Below are 15,056 nucleotides of genomic sequence, written 5' to 3'. Positions count from 1 at the left end.
CAGTGGGAGACAGTGACAGTGGTGCCAGTATCTGAGTTCAGCTTCAGTGTATAGAGCCTATTGATATATGCTCAGCCATGAAGTCAATGTGGGACCAGGTTGTTAATATGATTATGGCTGGGGTGCTAGCTGAATAGTTTCCAAGCTGGTTTTTCAGCTCTGCTGGCCATTCTTTGAGCTACCAATATTCTTTGACTAAATTATTCTCTGAATAATCAATGTTTCTGTTTTTCCTATCAAGAAACTTGACTGATGCACCTGGAGTTTATGCAAAACTTTAAATAAGCACCTCAAAGGGACCCTAAAATATAAGATGGATTAAGGAAGAAATAGAGAGGAGGCCAAAAATTATTCAAAGATCACCAACAAAAAGCTGGTAGAAGCGTATCGCAGTAGCAGTTTGAATAATTGTAGAGCAGTTCTGTTGGTGTGGTAGTTGAAGTTTTTTCCACTGCATTCCATTTGAACTTCTTGGTTCAAGGCATTGTTGATATATAACAGCGTTCATCAAACATTGCCTATAAGAGTAAAACATGTGGGAAGAAAAGTCACCTTAAATATCCACCTGTTGGACTGGCCACATTAAGACAAACTCTGCTACAACACTTGTCTCTTCCACTGCCCATCCCACCCCCTCTTCTGCCAAAAGTTAATGGTTTTGGAAAAATTTCAGTGACACAATTGTAAGTTAAAAAAAATAAAGCATGAAAACCCAACATCAAGCTAGATAAAAGAGCAGTCCCAAGTATAACCCCATTTCTGAAAGGTGCATGTTTGTGAATATATACAGTATGTAAATATAAACACAGCAGAACTTCATGATGACCCTCAGTGGGAGACAGGAATAAAGAGAGAGTTTTTATTTGTTATTTTCCATAAGCTTTATGTATTAGTTTCCTATTGCTGCTGTAACAAATTACCACAAATTTAGTGGCTTAAAACAACACAGATTTATTATCCTACAATTCTGGAGGTCAGAAGTCTGAAATGAGGGACTTCACTGGTGGCACAGCGGTTAAGAATCCTCCTGCCAATGCAGGGGACACGGGTTCGAGTCCTGGTCCAGGAAGATCCCACATGCCGCAGAGCAACCAAGCCTGTGTGCCACAACTACTGAGCCTGTGCTCTAGAGCCCAGCCCCCGAGCCACAACTACTGAGCCCACATGCCACAACTACTGAAGCCTGCGTGCCTAGAACCCATGCTCCACAGAGAAGAGCCGCCGCAATGAGAAGACCGTGTACCGCAATGAAGAGTAGTAGCCCCTGCTCACCGCAACTAGAGAAAGCCCGCAGGCATCAACGAAGACCCAACACAGCCAAAAATAGATAAATAAATAAATATATTAAAAAAAAAAAAAGAAGTCTGAAATGAGTCTTCTTGGGCTTAAGACATCAGCAGGGCCATTTTCCTTCTGGAGGCTACAGGAGAGAATCTGTTTTCTTTACCTCGTCCATCTTCTAGAGGCTACCCACAATCCCTGGATTGTGACCTCTTCCTTCATCTTCCAAGTACATCACTCCAACCTCTGGTCCCCTCATTACATCTCCTTTTCTGACTTTATCCTCTTGCTCCCTCTTTCACAGGCCCTTGTGATTACATCAAGCTCACTTGGATAATCCAAGAAAATCTTCCTGTCTCATGACCTTTAACTTAATTATATCTGCAAAGTCCCTTTTGCCATGAAAGTTAACATATTCATAGGTTCCAGAGATTAGGACTTTAGGAGGCCATTATTCTATCTATCACACATTCTAAAAACAATCTAATGTTATTGAGAATTTAATTTTTCCCTTGAAGCCCTGTTCTCAATAGTTTAATAGTTTTATAGTGTAATTGTAAAATTCCTACAAAGCCTCAACTAGAGTGCAGTATTTAAGCCAAATAGATTAAATGATTAGTTTTTATTTTTGTCATTTTCTTTTTTTTTTTTTACAAAAATAATATGTTTTTTTCAAACCCAAGATAATGCTAGAAATTAATGAATTTATAGTTCCCCATATTTCCTTTCTTTTCACTCTCTGTGGCTTTTTTTTATATCACAGTTACATTTTTTCATTTGACAAAATGTCTTGAAAATATTGTTCAGTATAGTTACGGTTGACATTGAATCCATTTTCTCACTTCTTAAAGATAGATATTGTGCTAGATGTCAATGAATATATACCAACAAATGCCATTAACAATAATATAAATAACAAAGATATTAACTTTTTTTTACCATTTTTTGTGTCAAATTTTTTTTTCATGTGGACCATTTTTAAAGTTTTTATTGAATTTGTTACAATATTGCTTCTGTTTTATGTTTTGAGTTTTTGACCACAAGGCATGTGGGATCTTAGCTCCCTGACCAGGGATTGAACCCACACCCTCTGCATTGGAAGGCAAAGCGTTAACCACTGGACTGCCAGGGAAGTCCCTTTTTAACCATTTTGTATCCTTCCTTTCATTTATTTTTTTTAATTAATTTTTATTGGAGTATATTTGCTTTACAATATTGTGTTAGTTTCTACTGTTTTAAATAACAATTCATCAATGGACAAAGAAGATGTGGTATATATACACAGTGCAATACTACTCAGCTGTAAAAAAGAATGAAATAGGGACTTCCCTGGTGGTTCAGTAGTAGAGGATCCAGCTTACAATGCAGGGGACGTGGGTTCAATCCCTGGTGAGGGAACTAAGATCCCACCTGCCGTGGGGCAACTAAGCCCACGTGCCACAACTACTGAGCTTGCCTGCGGCAAACTACAGAGTCCACGCGCTCTGGAACTGGCGAACCACAACTACAGAGAAAACCCGCGGGCTGCAACGAAGAGATCCTGCATGCCTCAGCGAAGATCCCACATGCCTCAACAAAGATCCCGCATGCCACAGCTAAGATCTGTTGCAGCCAAAAATAAATAAATTTTAAAAAATTAATTAAAAAAAAAAAGAATGAAACAATGCCATTTGCAGCAACATGGATGGACCTAGAGATTATCATATTAAGTGAAGTAAGTCAGAAAGAGAAAGACAAATACCATATGATATCACTTATAAGTGGAATCCAAAATATGATACAAATGAACTTATTTACAAAACAGAAACAGCTCACAGATGTAGAAAAACTTATGATTACCAAAGGAGAAAAGGGGTGGGGGAGGGATAAATTAGGAGTTTGGGATTAGCAGATACAAAGTACTATATATAAAATAGATAAACAACAAGGTCCTACTGTATAGCAGAGGGAACTATATTCAATATCCTGTAATAAACCAAAATGGAAAAGAATATGAAAAAGAATATATGTGTGTGTGTGTATAACTGATTCACTTTACTGTACACCAGAAACTAACACAACATTGTAAATCAACTATACTTCAGTAAATAAATAAACCATCAAATGCTAATATTTACATTAAAGATATATGGCTTTTGATGCCTTTAAAACTTGGCCCAAATGGTAGATAATAATAGAATAATTTCTAGTTCAAGTGTGCTCTATGCTTGAAAACAGAAATTCATGATTAATGTATTTTTGTTTAACTACCTATAATTATTAATGGTTGGGAAAGAAATATTTCTTCCAATGTAAAAGGATTCTCAGTTTCTCTTGTTGTTATATAAAATAATATAAAATCTCCATCTCCTGATTTATAGAATATCTGATGGAAAAATACTCACTAATAACAATCTGTACAGTTAGGGATGCTCTCTCCAAGGATAAATGTGATTAACGGGCCTGGTAAATAACTCAGCTAGAAAAAAAAAAAATAGACAACATAGCTTTCATTTGTCAACCCGCCTTAAAAGCAAATGACAGGAGCAATTTCTCTTATTCTTTTACTAGCCCAATATGAATTCATGGTCATTAGAGGGTTGAGTGTGCAATGCCTTGCAGGTGTTCTTTTGTAACATAGGAATATTCATTAAGTCTTTGTACAATATCCAGTCACTAATTACTATTTAGCTCCACGAGTTCATGTCTCAGAGTCTTTATGTGTTGCTGTTTTTCCCTGCTCAGCCAGCCTCCTTTGCTTGGCAGTGTTTTGCATCTGCCTTCCCCTTGTGTGTTTGTAACTATTTCTCTGGTGTAGGTCATTCTCCAGCCTTCACAGAACCTCAGTAGCATAGTGGGTATATTTTGACTCCACTGAATTTCTGTTACAAAATTCTCTCTCCACCTCCTCTCACTGCCCACGATTTTCATGTTGTTTCCAATGATATCTTGCCAACCTTCTACTTTCCTGGGAAACTATATGAAGACTTTTTTTTCCTGAACTATAGAATCTTGGCAGAAATGATCATAATGTTAATAGGTGGGTCTGTTATCATAGGGAAAATGTAAGGAATGGTTTAATACATAGGAAAGAATGTAATCGTGCAGAAGTTTTCTAATTAGAATATTTTTCTCCCAATGGTAGAGTAGTTAGAAGTCAGGTTTATAGAGAATTGAAATTCCCCCAAGATTATTGCTTCATACTTGAGGCCCTCCCTGCACACTCTGGGCAACTGACCAACTGGAATGATTTCAGGGGTCTGGGAAGCTCCTTGGTCGCACATATTTCTCTGACCAAGGTTCAGAAGAACCACTCCTTAAGGGCTTTCTGGTAAAGATGTTTTAGGATTAGTAGCTAATCTTTGGGGGCTAGTTAAACCTATCATCATTCACATTACCTAAACAGAGAGCAGACACTAAAGGTATGGGAACTCATGAAGTGTAATTTTTAAATGGAAAGGACCAATTAAGAGAAGTGGTAGAGAAAAATGCCTGGAGGGCAGCACACTGTAAACAGATAGTTCGTGGTTTGAAGTTCATCAAAGAAAAGAAGCAGCAGGAAAGCTTTACGGAATATTGCATAGTTTTCCATATAGATGTATTTATTCATCATTATTTTACATGGTTCTTATTAAGTGTCTATTGGCTATGGTCCAGTTAAACCATTTGGTGTCAGCTATGCAAAGCAATAGTTTTTCACATTTTTATTTTACTGGCCAAAATCTTTTCCAATAAAAAATTTACATATTCTCAGTGTGTAAACCAAATGAAAGGAGAGCTCTTCTAATTGAAGAGGGTTGGAGTATTTGAGGATTGCTCTTTCCCACAGCACCTGGCCTCTCCTTCCTTTCCCCCAACAATCGGTGAGGCAGCTCTCTGATTAAAGTCTGTTTGAGTAATCAACATCCTTTGAAATAAGGGGCATTTATTCAATAGATTCATGATTGAAACCACCACTTCAAGAAGAAAAATCACTCTTCATTGAAGTTGGCAAACTGAAGAAATTGCTGATACCCCACTTCATTAATCCATTCACTCATTTTCTTTTCCAAAGAATGTTGATAACCTAGTATGTGCCACTGACACGCTCTGGACATAGAAGAGTGACCAATGTAGATATGGGCTGTGCCTCACGGAATTTACATTCTGATTAAGAGTCAGCCATTTGAAGCAACATGGATGGACCTAGAGATTATCGTACTAAGTGAAGTCAGTCAGGCAGAGAAAGACAAATACAATATGTTATCACTTATATGTGGAATCTAAAAAAAAATGATACAAATGAACATATTTACAAAACAGAGACAGATTCACAGACATAGAAAACAAATTTATGATTGCCAAAGAGGAGGAGGGGGAGGAATAAATTAGGAGCATAAAGTTAACAGATACACACTACCACATATAAAATAAACAACAAGGATTTACTATAGAGCACAGGAAACTATATTTAATACCTTGTAATAACTTATAATGGAAAAGAATCCAAAAAAGACTATAAACATATACATATATATGTATAACCAAATCACTTTGCTGTACCTCTGAAACTGACATAATACTGTAAATCAACTATACTTTAATTAAAAAAAAAAAAAGAGTCAGCTATGTGCCATCACATGCACTCTTTGAACAAATGATTTGCCCAAGATTTTGCCCTCTGTCCAACCATATTTTGCTCAAATCATACTTTTCTATAGATAATATTCTTAGACGTGTCTTATGACAACTTGCTCACACTGTATAAAGTTCAAAAGCTTATTTAGGTGGAGCTAATACAGCAATTGAGAACACTATTTGCAATATGTTGAAAGATTACCAAAGCATTACCCAATCCCAAAAGACATTATTATTCTATAGTCAAAATATGCAGGATTAGAAGGAGGCTTTTCCATTCATCCATCCTACTGTTTCTCAGTTCCCTCTATCTATGAAGTTCTTTGGGACATTTAAAATTCATTCTCTGGGGACTTCCCTGGTGGCACAGTGGTTAAGAATCCACCTGCCAGTGCAGGGGACACGGGTTCAAGCCCTGGTCCTGGAAGATCCCACATGCCGTGGGGTAACTAAGCCCGTGCACCACAACTACTGAGCCTGTGCTCTAGAGCCCTCGAGCCACAACTACTGAGCCCACGCACCACAACTACTGAAGCCCGCAGGCCTAGAGCCCGTGCTCCGCAACAAGAGAAGCCATCGCAATGAGAAGCCTGAGCACCTCAACGAAGAGTAGCCCCCGCTCGCCGCAACTAGAGAAGAAGCAACGAAGACCCAACGCAGCCAAAAAAAAAAAAAAAAAAAAAATTCATTCTCTGAACAAACTCAAGAAATCTCAACAGGTCATTTCTTTTAAGGCTTTTTCTTTTCTATCACCAGCAAATCATAGAAGAGTGGACAAGTGGCACAGCCTGTGATCTCAGGAAGCTGTGCCCGCAGAGGCAGACTGACTGGCTTCATAGGAGCCGCTGTGTGTGATCCCCAGGGTCTGCCCTTCTGGATGCCCTACATGTATAACTGAGCCACTTTGCTGTACCCCTGAAACTAACACCATGTTGTAAATCAACTCGACTCCTATATACATTTAAAAAAAGAAAACCTTTCTAGAGTCAATATTTTATATCATGCCATCCCTCCTCTTGGTATGCCCTCCAAGCTACTGCATGTTACATGTTTTCTTTTAAAAACTTTCTTTACTTTTATTCTGAAAACCCTTGAAATAGCTCGAACCAGTCCAGAGTGAGGTAGAACAGTACCCGAAAATCAATGGCATAATAATAACTAACATAAATAGCACTAGTTTACTACTAGTTATTCATAATTAATTTGATCCTCACAATAACACTGTGAGGGAAGTATTATAATGCATCCCCTCTGACAGATGGAGAAACTGAGCTTCAGCAATGCAAAATAACTAAAAGGCACACAGTTAGAAAGCATCTGAGCTTAAACTCAAAAGCTGGTCTTCTGATACTCAGAACTGAGTCAAATTGGTACCCGCTGCCCACCCGCATTTCTGGACCCGGGATCATCCCAGGCCTCAGGCCTCCACATGGGCCCACTTTTAGATTCTTGAGAAAACTCATCAGAAAGACATTTGAATCTTGATTTCCTGCAAGAAGGGGGAGGGGTTGTGAGGAATTCGAAGCCGTCTATGAGAAAGAGGAAAGACAGGTTGGTGAGGTGACTGCCAAGCACTGACTGGAATTGTGCGGTAGCGCCACTCAGCGCCCCGGGCCCGGCCTGCCCTGCTTCCCTCTGCCTTCTTCCTGCCCCTCAAGCACTCAAAGCTCTTTCCCACCTGGGGGTCTTCACACTGTTGCCCACTCTGCCTGACATGCTGCCCCAGACCTTCTACTGGCTGGTGCGTTCCCATGATTCCCATCGTGTTCAGGTGGCCTCTCCTCAGGGACGCCTCTTCTGGCACCTCTCTCTGACCCACCCCGTTCCCTCTGGCCTGTCACCTCATTTCGTTTCCTCACACTGCTTACACTCTGAACTTGACTTATTGATTTTTTAAGACTGTGGCAAAACCGAGATAACGTGAAGTGTACCGTCTTAAACATCTTTAAGTTCAGCGGCATGATGTGTACTCACGAAGTTGTGCTGTCATCATGACCACCCACCTGCAGAACTCTTTTTATCTTGCAACACTGAAACTCTATACCCATCGTATAACTCCCCATTCCCCTTCCCCCAGCCCCTGGCGAGCATAATTCTGTGTTCTGTCTCTAGAAATGTGACTATTCTAGGTACCTCATGTAAGTGGAATCATACAGTGTTTGTCTTTTTGTGACCAGATTATTGCACTTAGCATAATGTCCTCCAGTTTCACTCATGTTGTAGAATGTGCCAGAATTTACTTCCCTTTTAAGGCTAAAAAATATTCCATTGTATGTATAGATCACATTTTTTTTTTTTTACCCATTCATCCATTCATTGACACTAAAGTTGCTTCTACGTTTTGGCTATTGTGAATAATGCTGCTGTGAACATAGGTGTATAAATGTCTTCAAGTCCTTTCTTTTAAACTTTTTGGGTACTATACCCAGAAGTAGAATTGCTGGATCATATGGTAATTCTATTTTTACTTATTCAACATAGGCTGGCATACAGTAGGTACTTGATTATTTTTTAATTGAACAAAGGATGGCCGTTGGACCATAGAGCACATACTTTTTCATTTAATTTTTAAAGTACATAATACATGTAAATGGTTAAAAAAAAACTCAATATATATAATAGGGTTTAATTGACAAGTAAGTCTCTCTCTTCTTGCCCCCAACTAACTAATTTCTCTTGTTAGAGGCAATATTTTTACTAATTTCTTGTATGTCTGTCTAGAAATATTCTGTGAATGTACAAACATATATAATATATACTCTCTTTCTTCATTTAATGGTATACTGACTTATGAACAAAGTGAAGAATTACCAGCCAGGGTCAGACTAATGGACTGATTCTGGGAAGAGTTAAGACCTCAGGATAAAAGCCCGGAAAAGACAGTCCTCAAGCAGCAAGGAACATTCTTCCATGTATCAATTAAGTCCCTACTTGCACCTGGCAACACCTTTTCTCTGCCCCTTGTACACCAATTAATTCTGGGTGTCCTCCCTACCTGCCAAGGAGAAAGGCCACGTGGCAGGCGAAAGATGCAACATGAGTTTGATTGAGGAGTTTGAGGTCACAGCACGATGTGGAAGCGGGAATTACCCAATAACCATCACAGTTATGAGGATGGAAGTGGTGGGTGAGTCTGGACTAGAGATAAAGTCTTGGGTGTCAACTATAGAGAAAGGGGTGCTGAATTTTGTGGGCAGCAATGAGACTTCGGAGAGAGCGTGTCAAGGGGGAAGAGCAGTAAGCCAAGGAGTGGGCTCTGCCGATGCCCCTGGACAGGAGGCAGGGAGAGGGAAATTGTTGAAAACAAGTATCATCAGACAGCATCATCAGTAACAGCAGAAATTTAGACATGGGCATGACGGTGACGTTTCTTCAATTAATAACTTGGAAGTTCACTCTGAATCGTGTAAGGTTTCCTTTTTAGTATTTCCAGTAATTTTTTTGCTCTGAGACCAAATGCTTTCCTGGAACACCAGTCTGTAAAAATATGTAACTCTAAAAGACATCATTCGCCAATGAGGAACAAGGAAGAAACAGTGTGTTCTGGCCACAAGCAGTATTCTGAACATGTTCCTCTGGCCAGATACTTGCCAAATTTCCACTATTTTTTTTTTTAAACATCTTTATTGAAGTATAATTGCTTCACAACATATTTCCACTATTCTTTCCAGTCCTTCTTTTCTTCTTCAATCTATTTTAAAATATCATGTTTCCTTTCTGACTTACCTACTCATTTCTAAACCTAAAACAATAGTTGTTCTATTCTCTGCCTTGCCATGCCATTTTTCTCTCTGTGGGTGGGAACAATTAGCTCTTTCTGAATCTTCAGTTAGGTTCTTGATGATTTACCTATAAAAGTTACTTGTAGATTTCTCTTAGGAACACTGTCCACAGTAGCTTGTTTATATCTTAATCTTTTTTTCTTTTTTTTTTTTTTTTTTTTGGCCACGACACCCAGCTTGTGGGATCTTCGTTCCCCAACTAGGGATTGAACCCAGGCCCTTGGCAGTGAGAGCCAGGAGTCCTAACCATTGGGCCACCAGGGAATTCCCTGTATCTTAGGATAAAACCTTTGAATCTTCAAACTTCTCTTTTCCCTCTTCTCTCCTGTTTCTTTCAGGCCCAAATATACAAGACAGCCTTCTGAATAGTAAGTACATTTCTCATGGGACAACTTGAAATAATGCATTTTTTAAAAAAGGTCTTTTTGTCCTGAAGGAATAATGGGAATCCTGGTTCTTTGGCTATTTTTTTGTTTTGTTTATTGAAGTATAGTTGATTTACAACATTGTGTTAGTTTCAGGTGTACAGCAAAGTGATTCAGTTATATGTGTGTATATATATAATACATGTATGTAATATATATATTCTTTTTCGGATTCTTTTCCCTTATAGGTTACTGAGTGTAGCTCTCTGTGCTATATAGTAGGTCCTTGTTGGTTACCTATTTTATATATAGTAATGTTCTTTGGCTGTTTTATGATGAAATTTCACTGTTGGCTTTCTATTTAGGGCTCACTGTGTATCAATGCTATATTGTTCTTTGAGGGAGAGCAAGAAGGTACTTGTGAATCCTAGTAAGCCCACATATTAGGGCTGCAAACACAAGTTCCAGAATCTATAAACTCATAAACATAAGTCCATGACATGTGGAGAAAAGAAAAATAACAAAGAAGGAGCCCAGTTATTCTCAAGAAAATACAGCTAAGGGGAAGAGTCTTAAAAATTATTTAAGCCTTCATATGTGTCTATACCTAGTTTTTCTATTCAACTCACCTTTATTGACTACTTATCATGTGTCAGGCACTCGTTAATGTGGTAACATAAAGATAAATAATTTTATAGAGCATAGGTAGTAGGTAAAATGAATATGACCTTTTCACAGAGAAAAGTAAATATGACATCATTGGTGTTACAAAATCCCAATGGAATAGACTGTCAGCTAGGAATGGGGCTTTGGAAGGGAAATCTAGTTCAAGAAAGTATCTAATGGAAGAGATCTGTTGAGAAGGTATAAAACCCTGCATGAAATTCAGAAGGACACATTGGCTATATTTATTAGGAGAGAGTTAGAAGATACCATACTTCTTCTGCATGCGTCCTCCTACCCAAAGAGGAACATCTAATAAATCCTTGGCTTAGCTTGCTGACAGTTTCTCCTATTAGGGTAGGAAAAACAATGAGGAAATAGCTATGTTGGCTGTAGTTTCTCCTGTTAGGGTAGGAAAAACAATGAGGAAACAGCTATGTTGGCTGTACTTCTAGCCAACCTGGAAGACTGGTCAGGGGTATGGAAATAGCAGGAGTCATGAGGGAAAGTGGTTCCAGTACATGATGATAACAAAGGGGGAGAAGTTGTGAGTGGCTAAGCACTTCCCTGAACTGTAAGAAAGGAACCTCTACATCTAGGGTAGTACTTGTCTCAATTGTACTTTGCCCCCAACACAACTCATCCAGATGTTATATTTATTTCTTGGTACATCATGGAAAGCATTTTGGAGTAAGGGAAATGGAATTGCAAGGAACTAAGTCAATTTTTATATACCCAGAACCCCTTTTTACAAAAAAGAAATAACCCCCCCTTTATTTCATGTGGTGCTGGTGAGATTATCCATCATTGTACCCTCCCTAGTCTTTTGTCCAAAGTGATTAGTTCAGGGACTGATGAGATTTGTGTATTTAAGGTTCAAGTATTTTTCATCTTTGTTATGATAGGCTGTAAGATGTAGGCTTGGGGCAGCCAGGTACCAATTATCTGGCCATAGGAGCCTGTTGCGTACAGAGGAGAGTGAGGTCAGCATGTGAAGCAGAGATAGTGGTATGTTACAGCCAGCTCAAACTGACTCACAAGAGCCAACTCTTAAATTTTCATGAAATTTTATGAACCAGTAGTTAAAGGCAGCCATTTTTTGTTACTTTTTGTTTTCTTTTCTTTTTCTTTTTCTTTTTTTATAAATGTATTTAATTTATTTATTTTTGGCTGCATTGGGTCTCCGTTGCTGTGCGCGGGCTTTCTCTACTTGTGGTGAGTGGGGGCTACTCTTCGTTGCAGTGCATGGGCTTCTCATTGAGGTGGCTTCTCTTGTTGCAGAGCACGGGCTCTAGGCACACGGGCTTCAGTAGTTGTGGCTTAGAGTGCAGGCTCAGTAGTTGTGGTGCACGTGCTTAGTTGCTCCACGACATGTGGGATCTTCCCAGATCAGGGCTCGAACCCATGTCCCCTGCATTGGCAGGCTGATTCTTAACCACTGTGCCACCAGGGAAGTCCTAGTTTTTAGTTTCTATTTTTAAAAAAATTTTATTAAAATATAGTTGATTTACAATGTTGTGTTAGTTTCTGTTGTATAGCAAAGTGATTCAGTTTTATAGATATAGATATATAAATAATATATAATTCTTTTTCATATTTTTTATATATATTCTTTTTCATATTCTTTTCCATTATAGGTTATTATAGAATATTGAATATAGTTCCCTGTGCTATACAGTAGGACCTTGTTGTTTATCTATTTTATATATAGTACTTTGTATCTGCTAATCCCAAACTCCTGATTTATCCCTCCCCCACCCCTTTTCTCCTTTGGTAACCATAAATTTGTTTTCTATGTCTATAAGTCTGTTTCTGTTTTGTAAATACGTTAATTTGTGTCATATTTTGGATTCCTCATATAAGTGATGTCATATGGTATTTGACTTACTTCACTTAGTGTGAAAACCTCTAGGTCCATCCATATTGCTGCAAATGACATTATTTCATTCTTTTTTATGGCTGAGTAGTATTCCATTGTGTATATATACCACATCTTCTTTATCCATTCATCTGTCAATGGGCATTTAGGTTGCTTCTGTGCTGGCTATTGTAAATAGTGCTGCAATGAACATTGGGGTGCATGTATCTTTTTGAACTATGGTTTTCTCAGGATATATGCCCAGGAGTGAGATTACTGGATCATATGACAACTCTATTTTTAGTTTTTTGAGGAACCTCCATACTGTTTTCCATAATGGCTGTACCAATTTACATCCCCACCAACAGTGTAGGAGGGTTCCCTTTTAAAGACAGTCATTACTAAAAATAAATTATATAAACATACACTTCAGTAAATTATAATTAAAAACAAAGGTAATACCTATTCAAAACTCATTTCTTCCTAATTATTTTACTACATTTTATTATTATCTGTGCTCTTGGGACTATTTACAGCTATTGTTCTCTAAATAATGGAAGTACTAGATAATGGTACATTACTGCACATCTCTTCCCAATTCTGTATTCAGTGATATTTACATTGGTAGATTGAAATTAGCCAGTGTAGGAGTATTTATACTATAGAAATTGATAAACACTACAAATCAAGGCTGGATTTTTTGTTCTATTGACTTTTGAGATCAGAGGTCAGCCAACTTTTTCTGTAAAGGACCAAATAATAAACATTTCAGGTTTCGCAGGCCATATCATCTGTCAAAACTACTCACCTGTACTACTGCAGTACAAAAGCACATATAGACAATACATAAACAAATGAATGTGGCTGCATTCCAATAAAGCTTTATTTAGAAAAACAAGCTACAAGCCAGATTAGGACCACAGGCATAGTTTGCTAATCCTGTCTCTAAAGTTGTAGAGCAAATGTTAATTATACAGATTAAACATAAAAGTGTGTCATGTCTAAGGAAGTTACATTACATAGCATAAAGAAATGAGGAAATACTATCCAGGTATTCAAAAATTATTGTCTGATTCAGCAAAATCCAGGTTTGTAAAAGGAGTTCCCACACACATATTTATTGTTTCACTTTCATCTTATCTGTATTAGCTTAGGCTGCCATAACAAAATACCATAGACTGGATGGCTTAAACAACAAAAATGTATTTCTCATGGTTCTGGAGGCTGGAAGTCCAAGATCATCAACATGCCAACAAAGTAGGTTTCATTCTGAGGCCTCTTTTCTTGGTTTGTAAGTAGCCTCCATCTCACTATGTGCTCACATGACCTCTTCTGTGTGTGCATGCAGAAAGAGAGAGAGAAAGGGATATCGTATTCTTTTTTTTAAATTCTATCGAAGTATAGTTGATTTACAATGTTGTGTTTAACCTCTGCTCTACAGCAAAGTGACTCAGTTATACATATATATATATTCTTTTTCATATTCATTTCCATTATGGTTTATCGCAGGATATGGAACATAGTTCCCTGTGCTGTACAGTAGGACCTTGTTGTTTATCCATCCTATATATAATAGTTTGCATCTGCTAATCCCGAACTCCCAATGCATCCCTCTCCCAATCCCCTCCCCTTGGCAACCACAAGTCTATTCTCTATATTTGTGAGTCTGTTTTTGTTTTGTAGATACGTTCATTTATGTCATTTTTTTAGATTCCACATATAAGTGATATCATAAGGTATTTGTCTTTTTCTGTCTGAACCACTCACATAGTATGATAATCTCGAGGTCCATCCATGTTGCTGCAAATGACATTATTTCATTCTTTTTAATAGCTGAGTAATATTCCATTGTATATATGTGTCACATCTTCTTTATCCATTCCTCTGTCAAAAGACATTTAGGTTTTTTCCATGTCTTGGCTATTGTAAATAGTGCTACTATGAACATAGGGGTGCATGTATCTTTTTGAATTATAGCTTTGTCTGGTTATGTGCCCAGGAGTGGGATTTCTGGATCATATGGCAACTCTATTTTTAGTTTTTTGAGGAACCTCCATACTGTTTTCCATAGTGGTTGTACCCATTTACATTCCCACCAACAGTATAAGAGGGATCCCTTTCTCCACACCCTCTCCAGCATTTATTATTTGTAGACTTTTTAATGATGGCCATTCTGACTGGTGTGAAGTGGTACCTAATTGTTGTTTTGATTTGCAGTTCTCTAATAGTTAACAATGATAAGCATCTTTTCATGTGCCTATTGGCCATCTGTATGTCTTCTTTGGAGAAATGTCTATTTAGGTCTTCTGCCCATTTCTTATTCTTCTTTTAAGGCACCAGTCCTATCAGATTAGGATTGATTATGACCTCATTTAACTTTCATTACCTCCTTGTAGGCCCTATCTCCAAGTACAGTCACACTGGGAGTTAGGGCTTTGTCTTAGTTGACTCAGGCTGCTATAAGAAAATACCATAGACTGGTAGCTTAAACACTATTTATTTTCTCATACT

The sequence above is a fragment of the Balaenoptera acutorostrata genome, chromosome 8, assembly GCF_949987535.1.
Source record: "Balaenoptera acutorostrata chromosome 8, mBalAcu1.1, whole genome shotgun sequence".
NCBI classification, from domain to species: domain Eukaryota; kingdom Metazoa; phylum Chordata; class Mammalia; order Artiodactyla; family Balaenopteridae; genus Balaenoptera; species Balaenoptera acutorostrata.
This window is presented reverse-complemented; position numbering follows the sequence as displayed.